The following is a 20,871-nucleotide window of genomic DNA, read 5'->3' as shown; positions in this document are numbered from 1 at the left end:
GAAGACTTCTCGATGTTGTGAAAAATATTTTTAGCTCCCAGTTTAAAGATTAACTGAGCGTACTTATAAGGTGTATGGGCTTCGGTCCAGTTTTGTTAAAAACCTGATAACAGCCTGATTAAAACTGAAAGAAACAAATAAGTCAGCGGACTGCGTAGGTTTGCAAGAGTTGCAGGCGCGTAAGATTTTAATACTTGCTTACACTTCCGTCTTAGCTTTAGTCATGTTTGTAATACTGTGTTTAGCACTTTTTTGGTAAATCGGGAAGGTGCCAAGTTATTATGCCTATCAAAGCTTACTCTAAAGTTCAAAGACACTACTGGCTTTAAACGGGAAGATTTCTTAATTTCCGGGATACTTTCCGGAAGGTTACTGAATTTTAGCCGAAAGCGTACCAATTTTTTCCAAGATATGTTACTGGCAGATCAACTGGCACATCAACTGCCCATTGCTTTCCAGGAACGTTTCTGAATCTTTTTTACAGTGCGCATGGTAACTGATATATATCACTATCATTTTCATCTCAACGTCAGCTCTTGTTGATTGACGAAATTTGTTGTTTTTTGGAACCAATATATTCGCGTTTTTTTACTTTTGTCCAATTTAGAGAAGTTAAAGAACCCAAACCCCCTTTAATTCAAACTGAAAAAAATTTGACTTACAAAACTCATTTCAAGTCGTCCATAAGTATATCAAATGCATTATTTTATAAAATACTATTCAACTACTCATACGTGTACGATAAACGCACAATATATTTTTACATTGAGGCCACATAAATCGTCGTTCATGTAACAAAATTTTCTTGCCACTTGTACGCTACAAATGTTTTACTAATACTTTTTCCTGTTATTATATTCAAAAAAAAAAAAAAAAAGAAAGAGGAAAAAGGCATGCCCTAACATTTTCTCTTGACTTATTAGCAAGGAATTAATGAAGTATTAAGAACGTTTAAAGCTTAACGTTCACAAAATTTGTTTACCAAATTATTATTCTAAGGCGTCCATATAGCGAATATGCTCTTTAATTAAATACAATCCAAATAACAATAGGAGTAAAAAAAAGCGTATGATGACTCTACAATGTAATTTGACTTTGATGCCTTATCTTGTAGCTACTCTAACGTAACCTTTTTACTAACCGCAAAATCAAAAACTTAATTTTTGTGCTTTTCCTGATAGGATATTCGGCAAAATAAGTGCAGCACACTTAAACTTTTTCTACCGGTTTAGGTAATTGCAGAAAATTTTGGAGTAAAAATTAAAATGTGTACAATAAATGTACAATATAATTTAACGTTGATGCTACATTTTGTAACTATTCTAACATAATCTTTTTCTAATCGCAAATTTCACATTTCTAACTTTTGTGCTTTTCCTGATAGGATATTAAGCGATTAATGCAGCACACTCAACCTTTTTCGACAGGCTTAGGTAATTGCAGGAAATTCACGAAGGATTAAGAAAACTTTGAAACCCATGCCAACGTACTTATTCTTACAAGCTATTAGCTTAATGCTCTTGGAGGCAAAATTCCACTCACATACACCTTTAACAGCCCTGCTAAATCTACAATACAAGAAAAATCACACCATCTTCATAAAACACTTCTAATGCCAACATACAATCTAATGAGTGTGTTTACTCAGCATGAATATCGCTTTTGTTTACATGTTGAGTCAAGACCGGTTCTAACCGGTTCGCTTAGCATCCAATTTACGCTCACTGATGGAGAAAACATTACTTCCACGAAACGACAACGGAGAACAATGCCAGCCAGTTTTCGGTCTTTTGGAGAAAATAAATTTTTGTTGTTATATACGGAAAGAAAAGAATCAATGTTCTGAACAAGAAGTACTCTACGAAAATATAAGGCGTGAAATTATTTAGGGTTTCAATATTTAGCTTTCTTATTTTTAAGGGGTCACATTACCTTCTAAACATTTGCTGTAATTTTCAGTAAATTATATTCTTCTTTGAAACCTTAGCATGCACGCGTAGTTAGCAATCAATAATTTCTTTTCAAAAAATGTAAAAATTAACTACTTTTTAAAAAAGGTTCAAAAAATTTAGGAAAATTTTAATGTTTTAAAAATCTCTAAGACTTTTTTGTTTTGGCACTTATCAAAAAAAATGTTTTTTGCTAAACAATCACTATAAATCTCTCTAAAAATCTGTGCATTCATTTGCTTGTATATTTTTAGAATATTATCTGCGATTAATTGCGTAAAAAATTGCAAAACTATCGTAAAAAATTTGCTTTTATAAAATATAACATGCTCTAAACATTTTTGTATATTCATAAAATGCTTATTCAAAGCAGTTTTGTTAATTGTATTATCCTGACAGCAAAAAGTATTACTTAAAAGCTGTATCTCTTATAGAAAAAAAAACCCTTAAAGATTCTTATAGCATGAAAACACAAATAAACGATCATCGAGAAAAAGCAATTTAAAGTTTTTCTTTTACATAAGAACACATAACGAGCATGACCTAAAACCATTCATAACATTTTAAATATTGGATCTAAGCTTTGAAACTTGTTCCCAGTGTTTGGAATACGTTTTAGTTTTGAAGTAAGCAATAAAAACATTCTTGATCGTTTAGTCCTTTTTTAGGTACTGTATCCCCTTAAATGTTTTTATTTTCTTAAAACAATGTTTGTAGTTAAAAATTTAAGAAAATGTGCTATAAATAACTCTGGAACATCTAAAAATGCATTTTGGTCTTGATCATTTAATAATTAAGTCATAGTTACATGCATATCCAACGAATTGTTTAAATCATTTATTACCCGACTAATTGAGGAACTTGATAAAATTATGCGACACTGCGTATGTTTAATACATCCTTAGTGAAAGATCGAAAGAATAAATTAATAAAATCGTTATTTAAATTTTGCAATCAAAAATTGCACCGAAAATAGTACTCCGTATTTCTGAACGTTATAATTTTGTTAAAAAAATAGTTTACCCATTCAAATTATTTTTAATTTGTTGTTGAATTGCAGAGTTTTGTTGCATTGCCCCCAACCCCACTCATCTCGTTGCATTTGATAACTTATGTTATCATAGTAATTTATAAATTATATGAACAGAATAACATTTTAAATATAGCAAAAAGCATCAAGTCCTATTCATAAATATAAAACAAAAGTAGTAAAAAGTAAGAAAATGATTAAGTAAGCATTCTTTAGAATTCTTAAGAATTAGAACATAATTACTAAAACTAGGTGTTTATTAAAAAAAAGTTAAGCATTAACTCTAAAGCTATTTCAAGAAACACACGTTTCATATGAAACTAATTGCAATGCTAATATTATTTTGCAACCCGTTATTACTTTTACGGAGATATCATTTCTTCTTGTTATCTTTCAATTTTATAAAATGTAGCTTTTAAAATGTTATTTTACATTGTGTAGTATAACCTTAGCTTAATGTTAAATAATATTGGTTGAGGTTAATTATTTTTTAACAAAGAAATAATGAATTTGTAAAAAATGGACGTGCTAAATAATTGCGCACAATCTTTAAGTAAAACAGCAAATATTTTTGAACACTAAATTAAATAAAATATTTTTCTATTTTAAATTTACTTCTGAACTACGGAGAATAGTTTAATAATTACAGATAAGCATCAGTGCATTATTTCTTCATAACAAATTAAGCAGTTATTATTTTCAACTTCTACAAATGTAAACCTTAATTACAACCAATCGCAATTGTTGCATCATCTGTAAGCATATTGTACAAAACTATTTCAATCAAAGATAATTTCTTAGTGAAATAAAGTTGCTCTTTGCTCATTTTTTAAATAAAGCCAGAATACAATTATTGACTTTAGAATCTATTACCTCAATTGTATCAATTTTCTGACTCTGTTCTTAAAGAAAATCTCTTTGGAGTTAATTTACTCCTTTTTAAAAAGGGAAAATCAATAATGCATCTCTCTTTAGCAATCAAAATATCTTCCGGAAATAAAAATTCAACTTATTCGTTTTAAGTAGGGAAAAGCGGGGCAATACTTAAATGCAAGAAAAATCATTCATTAGGAAGGTTCGTTGCATAAGAAAGTGTATTCTCGAATAACATAAAGTGATTTCTGAAAGTTTAATTGTGTGAGTCTCGTGTTAAAACTAAAATTTCAGGAATGTTGATAGTGTTTTAATTCAAGCAAAAATTTCTTTAGCATTTTTATGTGGATATAACTTCCACATAATATTATTATCTAGGCTTTAATGACTACGTAATAGCTTTGTATTTTTGTTTACTGTTCTGTTTGTGTATTTCAACATCAAAACGTGAGTTCGCATTGCTTTAAAAATTATTTTTATAAAATGCGCAAGAAACAAAAATGCATACCTAGCAGAGAATACTTTAGTTAATTGTATTCTTATTATTATAGGCAAAACCGTTTTTATGTTTTTTTTTTAAATTAATTAATTTGGTTTATAACGTTTTCATTCTTGAATTATTTTTCATCCTTATTCAAAATTTTTAAACAAAACTCAATTTTGTGTTTCAGAAACTAATAATTTTAGAACTCTAACTGGATACGAAGAAAATCTTATTTATTTATTTGTTTTTTATTTCAATTTTCTTTTTGGGAAAACTGCATGTTCTTTTATTTATTATTTACAAATTTTAATTTAGCAAACGCATTCCTTTAACATTGTTTTATTTTGCCTAATATATATATATATATATATATATATATATATATATATATATATATATATATATATATATATATATATATATATATATATATACTAGCTGACCCAGCCACGCGTTGCTGTGGCTGATAATGGAAAGAATTTTTTACTCATTATTTTTATTCAATCAAGGTTTTTAACAAAGTTGGAAAAAGTTCAGTCTATTTTAAATCACAGGGGATTGAGAACGGTCGTGTTTCGCCGAAGTATGAATTTATTAAATTTAGTAAGTACTAACTAAATTTTCTATCGTAAAAGCATTACTTTCTATACTTTACGTTCATTAAATTTAGTAAGTAGACGAAAAACGAATCAAAAACGTTCCTGGAAAATAATGGGCTTCTGATGTGCCCAATTTCTTCCAGTTAAGATACCTTACAAAAACCAAGAACGTTTTCCGCTAAAATTCAGTAACATTCCTGAAATTATCCCGGAAGAAATTTCAGAAAACTTCCCGTTTATAGCCAGTCGTGGTTCTGAAACATCAGAAAAGTCTTACGTAAATATAAAAAAAAAAAAAACTTGGCAACTTCCTGATTTAATTTGAAAGTTCCATAAACAGTATTTCAAACATGGCCAAAGTCAGAATTGGAAGCTAGTATCGAGCATTGTACTCGCCTGCAAGTCTTGTAAATCAACGTCATTCATTCCTCTTTGCTTTCTTTGGGAAGTTAATTTGCATGGACGGGCCGTAGTCAAAATGAAGCCGATACACTCTATAAATACGCTCAGTTAATCTTTGAACTGATAGATTAAAAATATTTTTGAAAACAGTGAGAAATCTGTGTTCATGCAACTTGTAGCAATTTAGAGAACTTTTTGACAATGATACTTGATTTTTCCAAGAAGTGGATAAAAACCATTAGAATCCTAATACGTTAGACGGAAATACTCAGAAATGTTTCGAATTTTTTTTAGTAGTGCAATTAGTTCGGGCAAGGGTGCAAAATAGCTTGAAAGTGGTAAATAAAGTATAAGAATGTTGAAATTAAGCATTAATTAATATACAGTTTTTGTTTTTACATTTTATTCATCTAAGCTTTAACTATAGATTTTAATCAATGACATCTCACAAAATGTACTACATAAATTGAAAAGCTATAAAAGTAAAATTTCATGAATAAGGTAGATAACATTGATTTCGAACTATTGTTTACATTGTTCTAAATTATTAAAATTGAAAATTATCTTTGTACTAATTTGTTCACAATATTTTTGGTTAATCTGTCTTTTGTTAACACGAACAGATTTGATGGTTTTTTTAAAAAGAGGAGCTGGTTACATGTAGTTGGCCATGGGGAAACACCTATTTTCCTAATTCAAACCGACATTGTTTGGTCTTGAGATCTATTTATGATTATCGCGAAGGCTAAGCGAAGCGGAATATGAAGCTTTCTGAGCTGTATTGGAGATTCTGACGATATTAATGGAATGCACGGCAGCAGAATGATTCCTCCTTTAAACTTTCCCGTCAAAATTGCTGCATCAAGAACATTTCCGGTGACCCTTTTGATAATTATACGTGTATATTTGTAAAAACTTTGTGGATTTAAAATATAGAGAAAATTAATTGTTGAATTAATTTTCAACTGAAGATTCTGTAGTGTCATTCCTGGTATATATAGAGAATTTAAAATTCAGTTGGAAACTTTACTGATTTGCTCTAATCAGCAATTATATCAATTGATTTAAATGATTTAAAATTACCGGACAACAACTGTTGCATCTAAAAGTTAATTGCGTCTGCATCAAGTTTTTTTTCTGCCAAAATAGCGCGATTACAGAGGCAATCATTAAAAAAAAAATGAATTTATTCGGGAATACACTCTCAATTAGTTCACTTTTCGTTTCAACGGCAGTGCTGAAATTGTCGGGCTATTTGATGTACTGTGTATTTTGATACAGTTCAATTTCACCGTTTCCAATACCCAGCGATTGCTTAGAAAATACTTGTACGAATAGGTCATTTTGCTTTTGTACTGGCATGTTCATGGTCAATCGCATTATCTTTACATTACGCTGTGAAAAGGATTGTTTTAAACATGCGTTGATTTAATCGGAATAATTGGTAATGTCTGCCGTAAATCCCCAGACAGTATTCAGACAATACCACCTAAAAGTTTATCATTGCCTTTCAAATCTTGCATAATTCTATGATGTGCTTCGAATGAATGCTTTTGCTCATGGGCCGTAGTACACTTATGCCAAATTATAATTGCACTCTTTTGCAACGCTACAGCCATGCCGCCTTTTTCTTTAATGTTACACATTGCGTTTGGTTTGTTATGAATAAGGAACTTTAAAGCTGAATGTGCTGCTCGTCTACCATCTAAAAAATCTCAAGCAGCAATGTCTGACAATGCAATTGTCACTGCAGTTTTCTGTTGCAACCGTATCTTTGTAAGAACTAATTATGTCTTAGAAAAAAAATTAAAAAAAGAAAGAAAATAATTTTTTTCCGCTCAAATTAAGTATCCTTCCAGAAATTATCCCGAATCTTTTTGAAGAAATCAGTAGTCTTCTTTGTTAAAGCCGGTTATTTATCTAGCACCTTCAAAGAAGATAAATGTAGATTTTACACAAAAGCTCGGCACCTTCCTGCTTTTCCATGAATGCGTTCAAAGCATTAATGCAATTACTGCCAAGGCTAAGGGACTCGCAAGTACGTAGCTCGAACATAACTCGGCCGCAATTCTTTGTGATAGAGATATCTTTCGCTCTAAAAGGAAACATAGAGTGCTCGGACAGCTCCGTGACCGAACTGAAATTGATACGCTTATTAAGTACGTTCAGTTAATTTTGATACTGGTGGAAAAAATATTTTTCACAACGGTGAGATATTTGTATTTCTGCAATTTGTAGCAATTCAGAAAACATTTTGACAAAGATAGTTGATTTCCTCAGGAAGTGAATAAAAACCTGAAAATCCAGAAATGTTACACGGAAATAATAAGCAACGTTCCTGAGTTTTTTTTATTATAGGGATTTTAGCAGTAAGTCAAACGATGTTAGAGTTGTATCGATTAAATAACTTACACCGCCATCTATTAGGAATTTTTTGAACTAAACAATGAATACACACTATTAATGTGTAATAAACATTTTATTTGCAATTAAAAATTATAAAAACCATCCTATCTTTTAAGTTGGACCAAATTACAGATAGGTATGAAGTTTGATAAAAATCGGTTCAGTAGTTTCGGAGTTTACCCCGAACAAACATCGTGACACGAGATTTATATATATATATATATATATATATATATATATATATATATATATATATATATATATATATATATATATATATATATATACTAGCTGACCCAGCCACGCGTTGCTGTGGCGAGAAATAGTTAGATTAAAATTTAAAATATTATTTTGCTCAATATTTTGATGGAATCTAATTAATATTTTTAGTAAAGCTTAAAATATTATAGCCAATTTTAAAACATATGAGATTGACAATGGTGTGTTAGGCTGAATTAAGTAGTTATTACTTTTAGTAAGTATTAACTAAATTTTCGCTGGTAAAAGCACTATACCTACGCTTAGTAAATTTTGAAAGTATGACTTCAATCAAAAATAAAAGCAAAATAACTTGAAAGTGATAGTAAATATCGAAACTGATTGTAAAATATTGGAATGTAGAAAATAAGCGTAAACCAACATAAACTTTTAGAATGTACACTACATTTTATTCATCTCAGATTTCCCTATAGTTTGTAATAAATAACTTTTTTTCAAAATAAATTAACTAAATTAAAAACATATAAAAATGAAATTTTATAAATGAGGTAGATAACATTGACTTAAATCTATTGTTTCTATTATTTGTCTTTTGCTAACACAAATAGGTATGATAACTTTCCCAATCAAGAGTAGGCAATACATACAGGGTGTCCTGAAAAAGACTGTCTGTTTTCAAAAATTTATAACAGAAAAATAGGTAATGATTAAAAAAAAAATGCAGAAAATTCATGTGATGGGCCGTAAGTTTCGTCCCACCAGAGCTCCAAAGTTTAGTTCAAAAGCTTTTCAATAGATGGCGCTGCAGATAGTAAGCCTCTAAAAGTAATTATTGGAATTTACCGATTTTTCCTCCAATTGCGACATGTGGTTGCAGCCGGCGGCAGGCATTTTGAAAATATTGTTGCGAAATTTTATTTATTAAAAATGTTTTTCAAAAAACTATGATGTAATTTTCTGTCTTTCTTTGATTTGCGGTCTTACATCTGCTGCGCCATCTACTGGAAAATTCTTAAACTAAATTTTGGAACTTAGGGAGATTAAACTTAGGCCCATCACATGAATTTCCTGCAAAAAGATTTTTTTTATCATTAACCATTTTATTGTTATGAATTTTTGAAAACACTCTTTTTCAGGACACCCTGTAGTTGCCCATGAGAGAAACATGTATGTTTCAAGTCCAACCGAAAGTAGACATTGCTTGGTTTTGAGATCTATTTATGGTCTCTTCAAAAGCTAAACAAATCGGAAATTGAAGCCTTCGAAATGTGTTTGAAAATTATGACGCTATAAATGGATTACTTGCAACACAAAAATTTCTCCTTTAAACTTTTCCGTCAAAATTGTTGAAATTTTGATGAAGAAACGGGTACCGTTGCATAATATAGGTGGGGTTGTGAAAAAGAACGATTGGTGAACCAATTTTCAACAGGAAACCGTCTAGTGGCATTTCTGGTATATCCGGAGAATTTAAAAATTCAGTTGGAATGTTTACGGATTTGTTTTTATCGACAACTATATAGCCTTCTACAGCATCAACGGTCAGCACAATGTGATTATGATTTTTTTCAGCTTTCAGTAATGGCTCATTCTTCACAATAATTGTAGCTAAGACAGCGTCGTTGCACTGTTTTTTCTCGTTGTAAATCAGTGTTAATTAATTTAACAGTAACCAATTAATCACGTGATATCACACCATAATGACTAAACAACAAATTTGAAATTGAAATGCATAAATCTTCAATCAACACTGAAGCTTCATTATACATTCTTGGTGTAAAATCTTGATTTGAACATCGTTGTGTTTGTTTAACTCTATGGAGTACATCTTCAAGCATAAAATTTATGTAGCTTCCCCACAGAAATAATGATTGTGTTGGATAATACGTCCTCAAAATTATGTTAAACCGTTGGCGAATACTCTTTCTCGTTATGCAAAACCTGCATTAGAAAATGCAATTCCCAATGATTGTGTTCTACCAATAATTACAATTCGCGAAATGCATCGTGATATGTGTTAAACAATCGAAAATTAACGGTTCGCAAATATTTCCGCCTGTTAGGGAATGTTTAACGAAAGCAAATGCAAAAACAACATTCACTTTGTTTTGGCTGCGCAGTTTTGTTTTGATGGAGTTTTGATCCCATAGTCTAGGCTTTAATTTTTAGTTAAAAACTTTCAAATAAATCCCAAACTAATGTTCTTAACCGAACCTTCATCAGAAAGAATTTGGTTGTTTTGCCATTCTTTCCATCTGTAAGCTATCAGGTTGCTAAGATTCTAAAACGTTTCCAATTCCAGGTGGTGTTCTCTCCTATTAATAAACTTTCATTCTCTTCTCTTAAAGATCCTATTCACCCTCTTAATTGTTGTGGAATTTATAGAATTAATTGTAGTTGTAAACTTGCCTATATTGGACAGACTCGGCGTGCTTTAAAAATTCGCTTGAAAGAGCATCAAAATTATGTGAAAAAACAACAATTAAATAAGTCTAGTATTGCTCAACATTGTTGGAATTCGAATCACTCTTTTGATTTTAACTCTTTTCAGATTATCCAAAAATGCCCCAATTCATCAGATCTTGACTTTTGGGAATCCTTTCATATTTTGAGGAACAGTTCTAACTTAGTTAACGATCTTAGTTCAGTTCCATATTTTTCTAACATTTGGCTCCCATATCTTTAATACTCCCCTTTTTTCCCACTCATTTTTATCTATCTTCCTTTGTTTATTTTTACCTTTTTGTCTTGATTGACACCCCCCCCCCCCCCAATTTTCTTCTATTTATCTTTATTTTTCCTTTTTTCGAATATTTTTTGTTTCTGTTTATTTTATTTCTTGGTTTTCCATTCTGCTTTTCCTTTCTTGCGGTTCACGGTTACTGACAATTTCTTTTCTTTTTGTTTAAGCTTCGGCTTAATCCTTGTCCAATTGAATTCTTTCTTTCTGGGTTCGTACCTAAGAGAAAGCTCCTGGCCTTTGCTTGCATTTCTATTGGTTCCTGATCGGTTTATAACTTTGTCATTGGTGTTTGGCTAATCCGCTGTTTTTATCTTTTAAGCTGCATGCTTATCTGCTCTTGGCTTTTGTCGGATGTCTTTTCATCCATAAGCTCATTATTTTTTGCATTGAAAAAGGCGTTCCCTGTAACGCCGAAACACGTGTCTGCTGTAATTTACAAATTTGTGCTTCTACTTACGTTGTTTGTTCTGACTTTACTATTCAGCACAAAGGTATTTATTTATCTTATCATTAATAACGTATTTGACAAAGTATTTAGTTGACCTCACGGAACTGCAAGACTCGACATTTATATGAGACTCATACGTTTTTAAAAGCAGTGGTGAGTGTGGAACTTCCCGCTGCATATCAATTTCAACTTGATTTGTAGAATTTGACATTTACATTGAAAAGTGTGCCCTTAATACTCCCCCTTTATTCGGCGATATTGTTGATAATCATGAATATCCGTAACATATTTGTAAATTTTTATTAACTTAAGAATACAACTTTTGAGGTTGAATTAATTTACAGCGCCATCTATTAAGAATTTACAGAACCAAACAATCAACACACATTATTAATACATAATAAACATTTTATTTGCAATAAAAAGTTATAAAAACCATCCTATCTTTTAAGTTGGACCAAATTACAGATACATATGAAATTTGATTCAAATCGGTTCAGTCGTTTCGGAGTTTACCCCGAACAAACATCGTGACACGAGATTTTTATATATATAGATATATACAGGGTGATTATAATTAAAGTTCCACTTTCAAAACGCTGTAAAAATAAACCACTGGTCAGAATGACGTCAAACTTCAACGGGATATTATCGAAGAAGGGGGGAACCTGATGACAGAAAATAAATAAATAGTTAGAATTTTTAGAAATAGATGGCGCTGTAAGCATCATAATTTAATTGTGGTCGACTACAAATGACAAATAAATCATAAAATATTACCTAAGGTGTAAACTATACGTTAAAACACCGTACTACTCAGCGTGCAAAAGGCCATTGGTGTGATACTGTTAGATAAGTAAACCCATCCAACACGGACAGTTCATATCACATTGGATGGGAAAAATAGGTTTTTAATTGTCCTAGGCCAAAAACCACGTAAAAAGCATCAGTTAAAATGAAATCGGTCTTTAATTTTCGTGAGACTGGTGCAAAAGATATTCATTATAATGTACCCCCGTTTTTAGCCTACTTTCCCAATAAAAGTCAGAAAAAGAAGAAAAAAGCATGAAAGAAGGGTTAATGCATCTTAAAAATATCCCGAAAAACAAAAAAAAGTCAAAAATAAATAAAATAATTAAATAAATATCGAAAAATTAAAAATTGGAAAGTAGGGTATTGAGATGGGGAAAAATGTCTGTCGGTCTGTCTGTCTGTCTGTCGGTCTGTCTGTCGGTCTGTCTGTCTGTCTGTCTGTCTGTCGGTCTGTCTGTCTGTCCCCCCCTAATAACTTTTGAATGAATAGTCCGATTCGAACAAACTTTTTTTTGTTCGAAAGATCTCGGCAAGGACACCTCATTCCCGTATTTCGCTTTTTGGTTTGAACTATTTTTTGTTCAATTTTGAACAGTTCAAAAAAACTTAACATTAGCTCCTACGGGGAAATTCAAGGCAATTCCGAACTGTGAGGCGAATTGGCTTCAAACAAACTTTGTAGGAAAAAGCTTTTGATGAAAAACTTGTATATAAAATATCTTTTTGATTTGAACAATTTTCTGTTCAATTTTGAACAGTTCAAATCCCTTAACATTAGCGCCTACGGGGAAACTGAAAGTCAATGTAGATTCCGTACTTGAAGGCGGATTTACTTCAAACAAATTTTGTTGGAAATAGCTCTTGACGCCGAACTCCAGACTCCGACTCCGAGAATTTAGGGGCACCTGAATCCGAATCCGACTCCTGTGCCCGACAATTAATCGGACTCCGACTCCCCGACTTCGACTATGGCTTTCTAGCTTTGGCAAAAATTTATACACGGACAAATGACTGACTCCGTTTCTTGGATATTAGACTCCGACTCCTTCATCCCAAAATTGGATTGACTCCGACTCCGACGTTATGGTTTTAACTGTGAAATAATTATTGTTGATGTGATTTGTTTTTATTTTAATGCTAAAGTTTTTATTTAGGTATTCAGTTTTCGGTGAATAAACTCGAAGTCATTTATATTTCTACGTAAAGATATGTACATAAAGTACATAAAGATATGCGCAGACGATTTTTTTTTTTTTGACAATAATAAGTATATCTTTACGTTGACATTTTATTGTTTTTATTTATCTTGATAAGTGCATTAATTCATTTAAAAAATTATTTTTGGCAACAGGGGAAAAAGAAACGATTTTTTTTTTTGATAGGATGTATTTATTTTAATGAGCTTATTAATTTTTATTATTTTTTTTTTCGTTTTGAAAGCTGTTGAAGAATTTTTTTAAATGGAAAAAAGTGTATTAGCTGCCTTGTTTAAAAGTTGCTGCTATTTTATTTGTTCGTTTTGTTTTTTTTTCTTTTTTTTACGCATCTAATTTTTTTAGATGAGTGAGGAATATTTTATTCCTAGAAAGTAGCTTAAAATATTGGAAAAATATGCTTGAAACAATTTGCGATTTTAGCTATTTTGAGAACATTGATCAGGTACTAGAAAGTAGTATGGGTATACGGGAAAGTAGGCTCGTCTAGTTCTAGACAGAACTTCTTGTCTGTAACAAGTTGAAATCGAGAAACAGCATGTTCTATAACTGATTGAAGTTTTTCCGGGGTCACGTTTAGAATGTGTTGCGCAATGCATGCCTTCAACTCAGCAAAGTTTGCAATCGGAGCACTGAGCACAACAGCTTTCAGATAGGCCCCATATCCAGAAGTCACACGGGTTAAGCTGAGGTGAATAGGACGGCCAGGTCTTTCATTGAGACTGTCATGGTGAACTTCTCAGAAGCGGAATGAGGAAAAAAACGTGTATTTGGCGTTTTTATAACAACTTCAATGAGTCGGGAGCATGACAGGTGTTTTGATTTACATATTTTGATACTTGCAGTGCCATCTATTGCTAAAAATTCCAAATATTAATTTTTCTTTTGTCATACGTTTTCCCCCTTCTTCGATAATATTCCGTTGAAATTTGAGGTCATTCTGACCAGTGGTTTTAATTTTACAGCGTTTTGAAAGTGGAACTTTAATTAAAATCACCCTGTATATATATATATATATATATATATATATATATAAAATATTTAAAAAATATTAAAAATATATATATATATATATATATATATATATATATATATATATATATATATATATATATATATATATATATATATATATATATATATATATATATATATATATATATATATATATATATATATATATATATATATTTTTTTTTTTTCGAGAAGCAAAATAATTGTAAAGAGTATTTATCATATAGTTTAGCCACAAAAGCAGAAAAACTAAACTTAATATTCAAAATTCGCTTCAAGTAAATTATTACTTTATCAATAAATAAATTTATCGACCTTGTTTGATGATCAATTTACTCATTTAAAACAGTAAAATTTAGCAAAAGATGTGTTAGTATATATAAAACAAAATTTGAGCAAACCGAGTTCTCACAGCTTTAAACTTTTAGTTTTCTATCTCGTAATGATTTATATGTTCAAAATTTTTTAGAAATGAAAAGAATCATCATTTTATTAACGTATTTCATCATTCCTTCAACAGATTTTTAAGGCTTTAAAAATGTTTTCCTTGGAAAAATACTTACTCTTTAAACATTTAAAAAATAAAATAAAACAATTGGAAATAAATCAGTGAAATTATGGTTATTATGTGTGCGGTAAACGAAGAAGAGAGGGGAAAATAAAGTTGAAACAAAAAATATTAACTTTACAAAATCAATATTTACATTTTTATGCAAATGGCGGCATATGCATAAAAATATAAACAGCTAAGAATGCATAGCTAAAAGAAAAAAAAAATATATTTTTCATTTTAATTCGCAACACCATGCTATGAAAATTGCTAGTACTTTAAAAGACGATGTATCAACTTAAAAGTTATTAATATGGACTAAGAAAGTTCTGATTAGTAAAACAATTGCTTGTGAGGTGATGCATAACAATTAAAATGAAAGACTAGATAACAAAATAATAATAATTAATAAGTATTTTTGTACCATCTATCATGGTATGATACTAAAATAATACATCTGACAGACTTCGTAAGTACAAAATATAACTCTTTATAAAAACAAATCCTTTACTGTGTTACTAATTTTTTTGTATTGTCCAGGTTTTCGTGGGACAGCTAGACTGGCTAAATGGGGTGCTCAGCTTCAGTTTTCCAACTATACCGTAATTTCCCTGTAAAAAAATTCCGAAACGTTTCTGAGTATTTCCGTGTTACGTTTCGGGATTATAATGGTTTTTATCCACTTGTAAAAATAAAGTTTACTTTTTAAAAAGTTTCCAGAATTGCTACAAGTTGCAAGAATGCAGACTTTTCACTCTTGAGAAAAATATTTTTAGCTCCCAGTTTAAAGATTAACTGAACGTATTTTTAAAGTGTATCGGCTTCAGTTAGATTACGGCCTGTCCAGACTGATTAAGTTCCCAAACAGAGCGAATAAGTCTATGGCTTACGTAGCTTTGCAAGAGTTACAAGCGAGTAAAAGTCCTTGATACTTACTTGCAATTCAGTCTTATCTTTGGCCATGTTTGTAATACTGCATTCGAAACTTCCTTGATATATCAGTTTGGTGCCAAGCTATGATATTATGTCTTCTAAGTTAACTCTGATTTTTCAGAGAAAGTCTGGCTTTCAATGGGAAGATTTTTGAGTTTTTCAGGGAGCTTCCAAGAGAATATCAGGAAGGTTACTGAATTTTATCGAAAAACGTTCCTGATTTTTGCAAGCTATGTTGCTGGCAGAAATTGGGCACATCAGCTGCCTACTATTTTCCAGGAACGTTTCTGAATCGTTTTTAGTGTTGTGAGAATTCCGACTCCCACAGTGCACTGTAAAAAAATTGTGTAAGTTTACCTGTACGATTGGAGTAAAGTTACACGAAGTTTGGAGTGGGTAGTATTGTTTTGAAAACTCAAATCGTTGGTGGAACGTTGCACTATGTTTTCCACCTGCAGTCAGCAGATCTCAAAGGGCATAAATAAATATCAGCATCGACGCAGAGCTGGTAAATTCTTATTAGCGAAACAAAAACCGGCTTTTGCAATAAAACGTACTGTTTGTAGATTAAAATAAATAAAAAATGTCTGTATATTGGTTGTGTTAAAAAGCCTGAACATTTGAACTTCATAAATATTAAATAAACGGATGACTGAAACAAAAGCTGTGAAGAAGATAAAAACAAGCTACTTCTAGCATGATTTTTTTTTTATTGATACTGTACCGCTGCAAAAAAAAAAAAAAAAAAAAAAAAAAAAAAAAAAAAAAAAAAAAAACGAAATTTTGCTTTTTTTTTAATGAAATTTTTTGGGATTTCACGGGTTTTCATCTATTTCCCTGTAAAATCAAGTATTATCGTTTCCTGAACTGCTACAAGCTTCACAGATGCCTCTGGACAGCTGCAAGTTCCTAATATGAGCAAATAAGCCTCTGGACAGCTTCAGTTTTGGTCATGTTTGCATTATTGTTTCAGAAGCTTTTTTAGTAGCTCAGAAATATTCTGAACAATTACATTTAAAATACCGAATTTCCCTTAAAAGTGCAGATAGAAGGTGCACCAAGGAATTCTGGTGTCACCTTACGCAGAAATCAGTCAGACGTTACGCTATAGTTACATTACTATAGCGTAACCTTCCACAAGAGATGTACAACTTTGCACCAGTTATAGCATTTAGTTACGTTACTCCAGAGTTGCGAAGGCAGGAATGCTGCACTGATTTTATTTAGTAAGGTTACACAATTTTTTCTACAATGTACACTCATGCTATAGGGACCTGTTTTTAGGGTAGGCAGCCATTTACAGCACAGCAACGCATTAACATAAAGGAAGGGCAAGAGAGAGGAAGTATATCTATGTCCGATTCGGTATTCGAACCCGTGACCTCCCAATCACAGTCGGACTCCTCTGACCGCACTAGGCAGGGCGGGTGGCTATTATACCATTTTGGTCGAGGTAAACAGCCAAATGAATAAATAACTTATGCATATTTTGTGATTTTACGTTAAAAATAAGAAAAAGAAAAAAGATAAATCAGATACCGAAATAAATATCCAAAACTGTTGCACGGAGAAAACTAGATTTCAAATTTTAAAATTTACAAAATTATATTTTTTTTTTTTTTTATTGTAAGATATATTTTTACATTTAATGTAACATGCCTATATAAGTACCTGTTTTTTTTACAAGTAGCAGCATTTTTTGTGTGACGTTTTCCGTATTGCAAACTTTTACAAGTTATGCCTTTAATGTTGTAAATTAGAAGACAAATTAGATTCCAGCCTACTGAGATTGGAAATTTCTTCGAAACAAAATTAAGAAATAATACACGATATTTTTTTAATTTAACTTTTCCGTTAAACAGTAAAATATTATCAGAAGTTTTTATTTTTTTTTTCTTAAACTGTTGAAGTACGATGGCTGTGCATAATTAATTTTAAAATAAAATTAATGTAAATGGTATAATTTTCAAATGCGTTACATAACTGCCTAAATTACAATTCATGCATTTGAAAAAAAAAAGTCAAACTCTCTTTTGTCATAATAATACTAGTTTTTTCCCCTTGTATTCGATTCGTAAACGTTTTGTATTTTAAAATTTCAAGTAATTTACACGTTTTGAGGTATGTTTTAAAGCCAGTAAAAAAATTGTAAAACTGTATACATGTGAAAGTGTGTGTACCGCTTTTAGCTCAAAGCGTAGTGCCTAGAATCGGACTAAATTTGACCGTGGGTGTAAGTGGTAATTAGATTGTTGCACCAGAAAACCTCTATACCAATCTGAATGTTATTGATCGTCGAGACATGCAACACAAAGTTACGCATTTGAATGATTTACTTTATCTCTAAAACGTTTTGCCTTATATTGACTAAATAATTAAACTTTTAGCTCGTTCTTCGCGAAAAGTATTTTCAGAGAGGCGACAATTCTTCTGAAATTTTAAAAAGTCGATTAAAAAGTAACGTTGCAGTGAAAAAAAATGGAAAGTGTTTGACAGTGTTTACTTTATTTTTGAAGTTCAGTAAAAAAGGGAGGTGTTATTGGAGGCAATGTCGGTTAGAAGGCCTTCGCAAATCAACTGTGGTCTTTTTAAAAGTTGAGCTACTGCCTGTTTTTGGGTTTAAATTACAAACGGATGATTGTGAAAGCATGAAACTTGGAGGAAATGTGCTGCATTAAACAGCCATTTATTGATCGCTCCATGTGAATCTACATAAGCTTAATGCAAAAAGTTATTACAACAGAGAACGTACTATTGGCGGAAAAGTCCATGCAAAAACCTGCATCACAGTTTTACGTGGTAAAATGCCACAGACACATTGCACAGTGAGTTCAAGGAAGAACGTGTCCACTTTCAAATTAAATTCTTTGGCGGCATAGACTCTATTTCTATCAATTAAGTTGTCAGAAAATGACTCCATTTCCATCTATTCGATTGCTCGTAAACTTAACGAACCGAGCAAACGACTTTTCCTAGATATTGATAAGATTCTACTGATTATTTTCAGGGATATTGCCAACAGCTGAAAACCAACAACACACGAAATCATGAAAGTATTTTTCTTACTATTCACACCTGTTATTTTCCATAAAATAAAAGTGCTTATTACAACCATACTCATAAGCTTAGTTCAAATTCCTTCTTATCATTTATATAAACTGTAAAGTGTTATTGCTGCCTTTTATTTTACAATCGCTTCGAAAATTATGTTGTAATTTAAATTTTGGAGGACAGATTACAGTAAAAGTATCCAAACTCAACTTAGCGCCAATCACTCTACCATAATTTCTCCCCCCCCCCCCTCCGCTCAAAAAAAAAAGGACAAATGTTACGGACGAAGTTAAAGGATATTCACTGTACACAACTTATGCAGTCACATAGTTTAAATTGGGTAGTTAATTTCCTTGTGTTTTCAACATTAAACAAAATGCAAATTTTTAAAAAAAATTTCGACTGCCAACTAAACTCATTAGTAAATAATTTTAGAATATTCAGCCCTTACATGTTTGCATAGTTTACAGAAAAACCAACTTTTATTTATAGTTTAATACGAGTTTAAGTTTAAATGCGAGTACTTGCTCACATGGCTGTCATAATGAACAATTGCGTGCGAAAACCTACTTGGAAGGAGAAACATTGTTCTAATATCTTCGACAACATCGTGAAAGTGTCGTAAGATTCTCTCTTTCGACATAAGAAGATTATAACCCAAAACAAATAAAGGAGACCCAAATGGCTAACTTCAACAGAAAGATGTTCCGAAAGAAATATTTTTTGTCACGCAAAGTAGAAAACTTCAAGATTTTCTAAGGCACTCAAGAAGTGTCTATAATAGTCTCAACATTTTTTTAAGTACTTTTTTTTATTGTAGTATTTTTTCCTAAATATAAAACTTGGTCGTTTAAAATAGTTCCATTCAGTATTCATTTTTTAACTTTTTACATTATATCTAGGATTCTGAGACAGTTAGTAATTAAAAGACAAATATAGGTGTTTTAGTAAAAAGGACATTCTTGATTCAAAAATACCGTTGCACGTATATACCACCATACTAGGACTGAAAATATGCGTAAAACTGCGGAATCTAGGATCAAGTCGAGAATCGACGAAATCGGGTGCCTTAAATTTGATAATTTAGAAAACGAAAACAATTTTTCTGTTTCTTCATTTTATTAGTATTTCTAACTAAGGATAGTAATCAGTCCTTACGTACAGATAAAAACCGTTCACCAGTAAATATTTCTTTTTTTTAAATTAAAACTATCAAAACTTTTCCAAAAAACCCTTTGCGAGTGTGACAAGTCTAAACTAAATAGGAACTTTATGCCAAACGGTTAGAATTAAATATACGAAATGAAATAAAGTTCGATGGTAACCAAACTCACAGTTTTGACTGAAAAAAAAGTATTATTTGTGGTTAGCGTTGTTTCAATTACATGACATTTGACACTAATAGTACGACGCTAAGAAGTACAAGTCTCGTGGGCATGCAAACCACACACAGATCCTGTCTTCATTTTAAAATTCAATCTTCAGAAGATGTATCTCAACACAGCTCACAATGTACTAAGAACTTTCACTAAGACGACAAATTTCCATTGTGAATTATTTCCCTTCTGGTTCTTGTCGTCTCCTCACTAAAAACTTGATCCGAAGACAGATTCAGTATTTTCTTTGGGTCACGGAGTGTCAGTTATTATGGTCCAAGCTTCCCGGAACTGATGCTGAAGCAAAGTGATCATAATCAGTGGTAAATTGCGAGTTTTAGGTTTTGATGTGGAAAATGAACGTAGGCATAAATGTGTAGTTCTGCAACAAAATACAATTATTTTCACATCTACTTTCTACGTTTTAATACATTTAAAATGTTATTTTACTTTAATTTAACTGATTGTTTCTCAATTTAATATACACGTTATTTAGGCAATTTTTAATGATTTTTTGAGCTATCACAAATTGCTTATTTTTTTTCACTTGACCATTGAATAACGTCCGTATCCTTAGATTGTTAGACCTGGGTCCTCTGCGAGCACCATCGTCTCCAGGTACTTCTCCTCTGATCCTCGGCCTCCACCAGCAACACCATTCACTGGAATCTCCTCCTCTTGGGTGGTTGCGTCCATATTTTACACACATACACCCCTACACACACACCTCACATGTCTAACCGCACACGCACAATCAAGATTACAAA

The sequence above is a fragment of the Uloborus diversus genome, chromosome 8 (genome assembly GCF_026930045.1).
Source record: "Uloborus diversus isolate 005 chromosome 8, Udiv.v.3.1, whole genome shotgun sequence".
NCBI classification, from domain to species: domain Eukaryota; kingdom Metazoa; phylum Arthropoda; class Arachnida; order Araneae; family Uloboridae; genus Uloborus; species Uloborus diversus.
The sequence above is the reverse complement of the archived record's forward strand: the minus strand, read 5'-3'. Positions refer to the sequence as shown.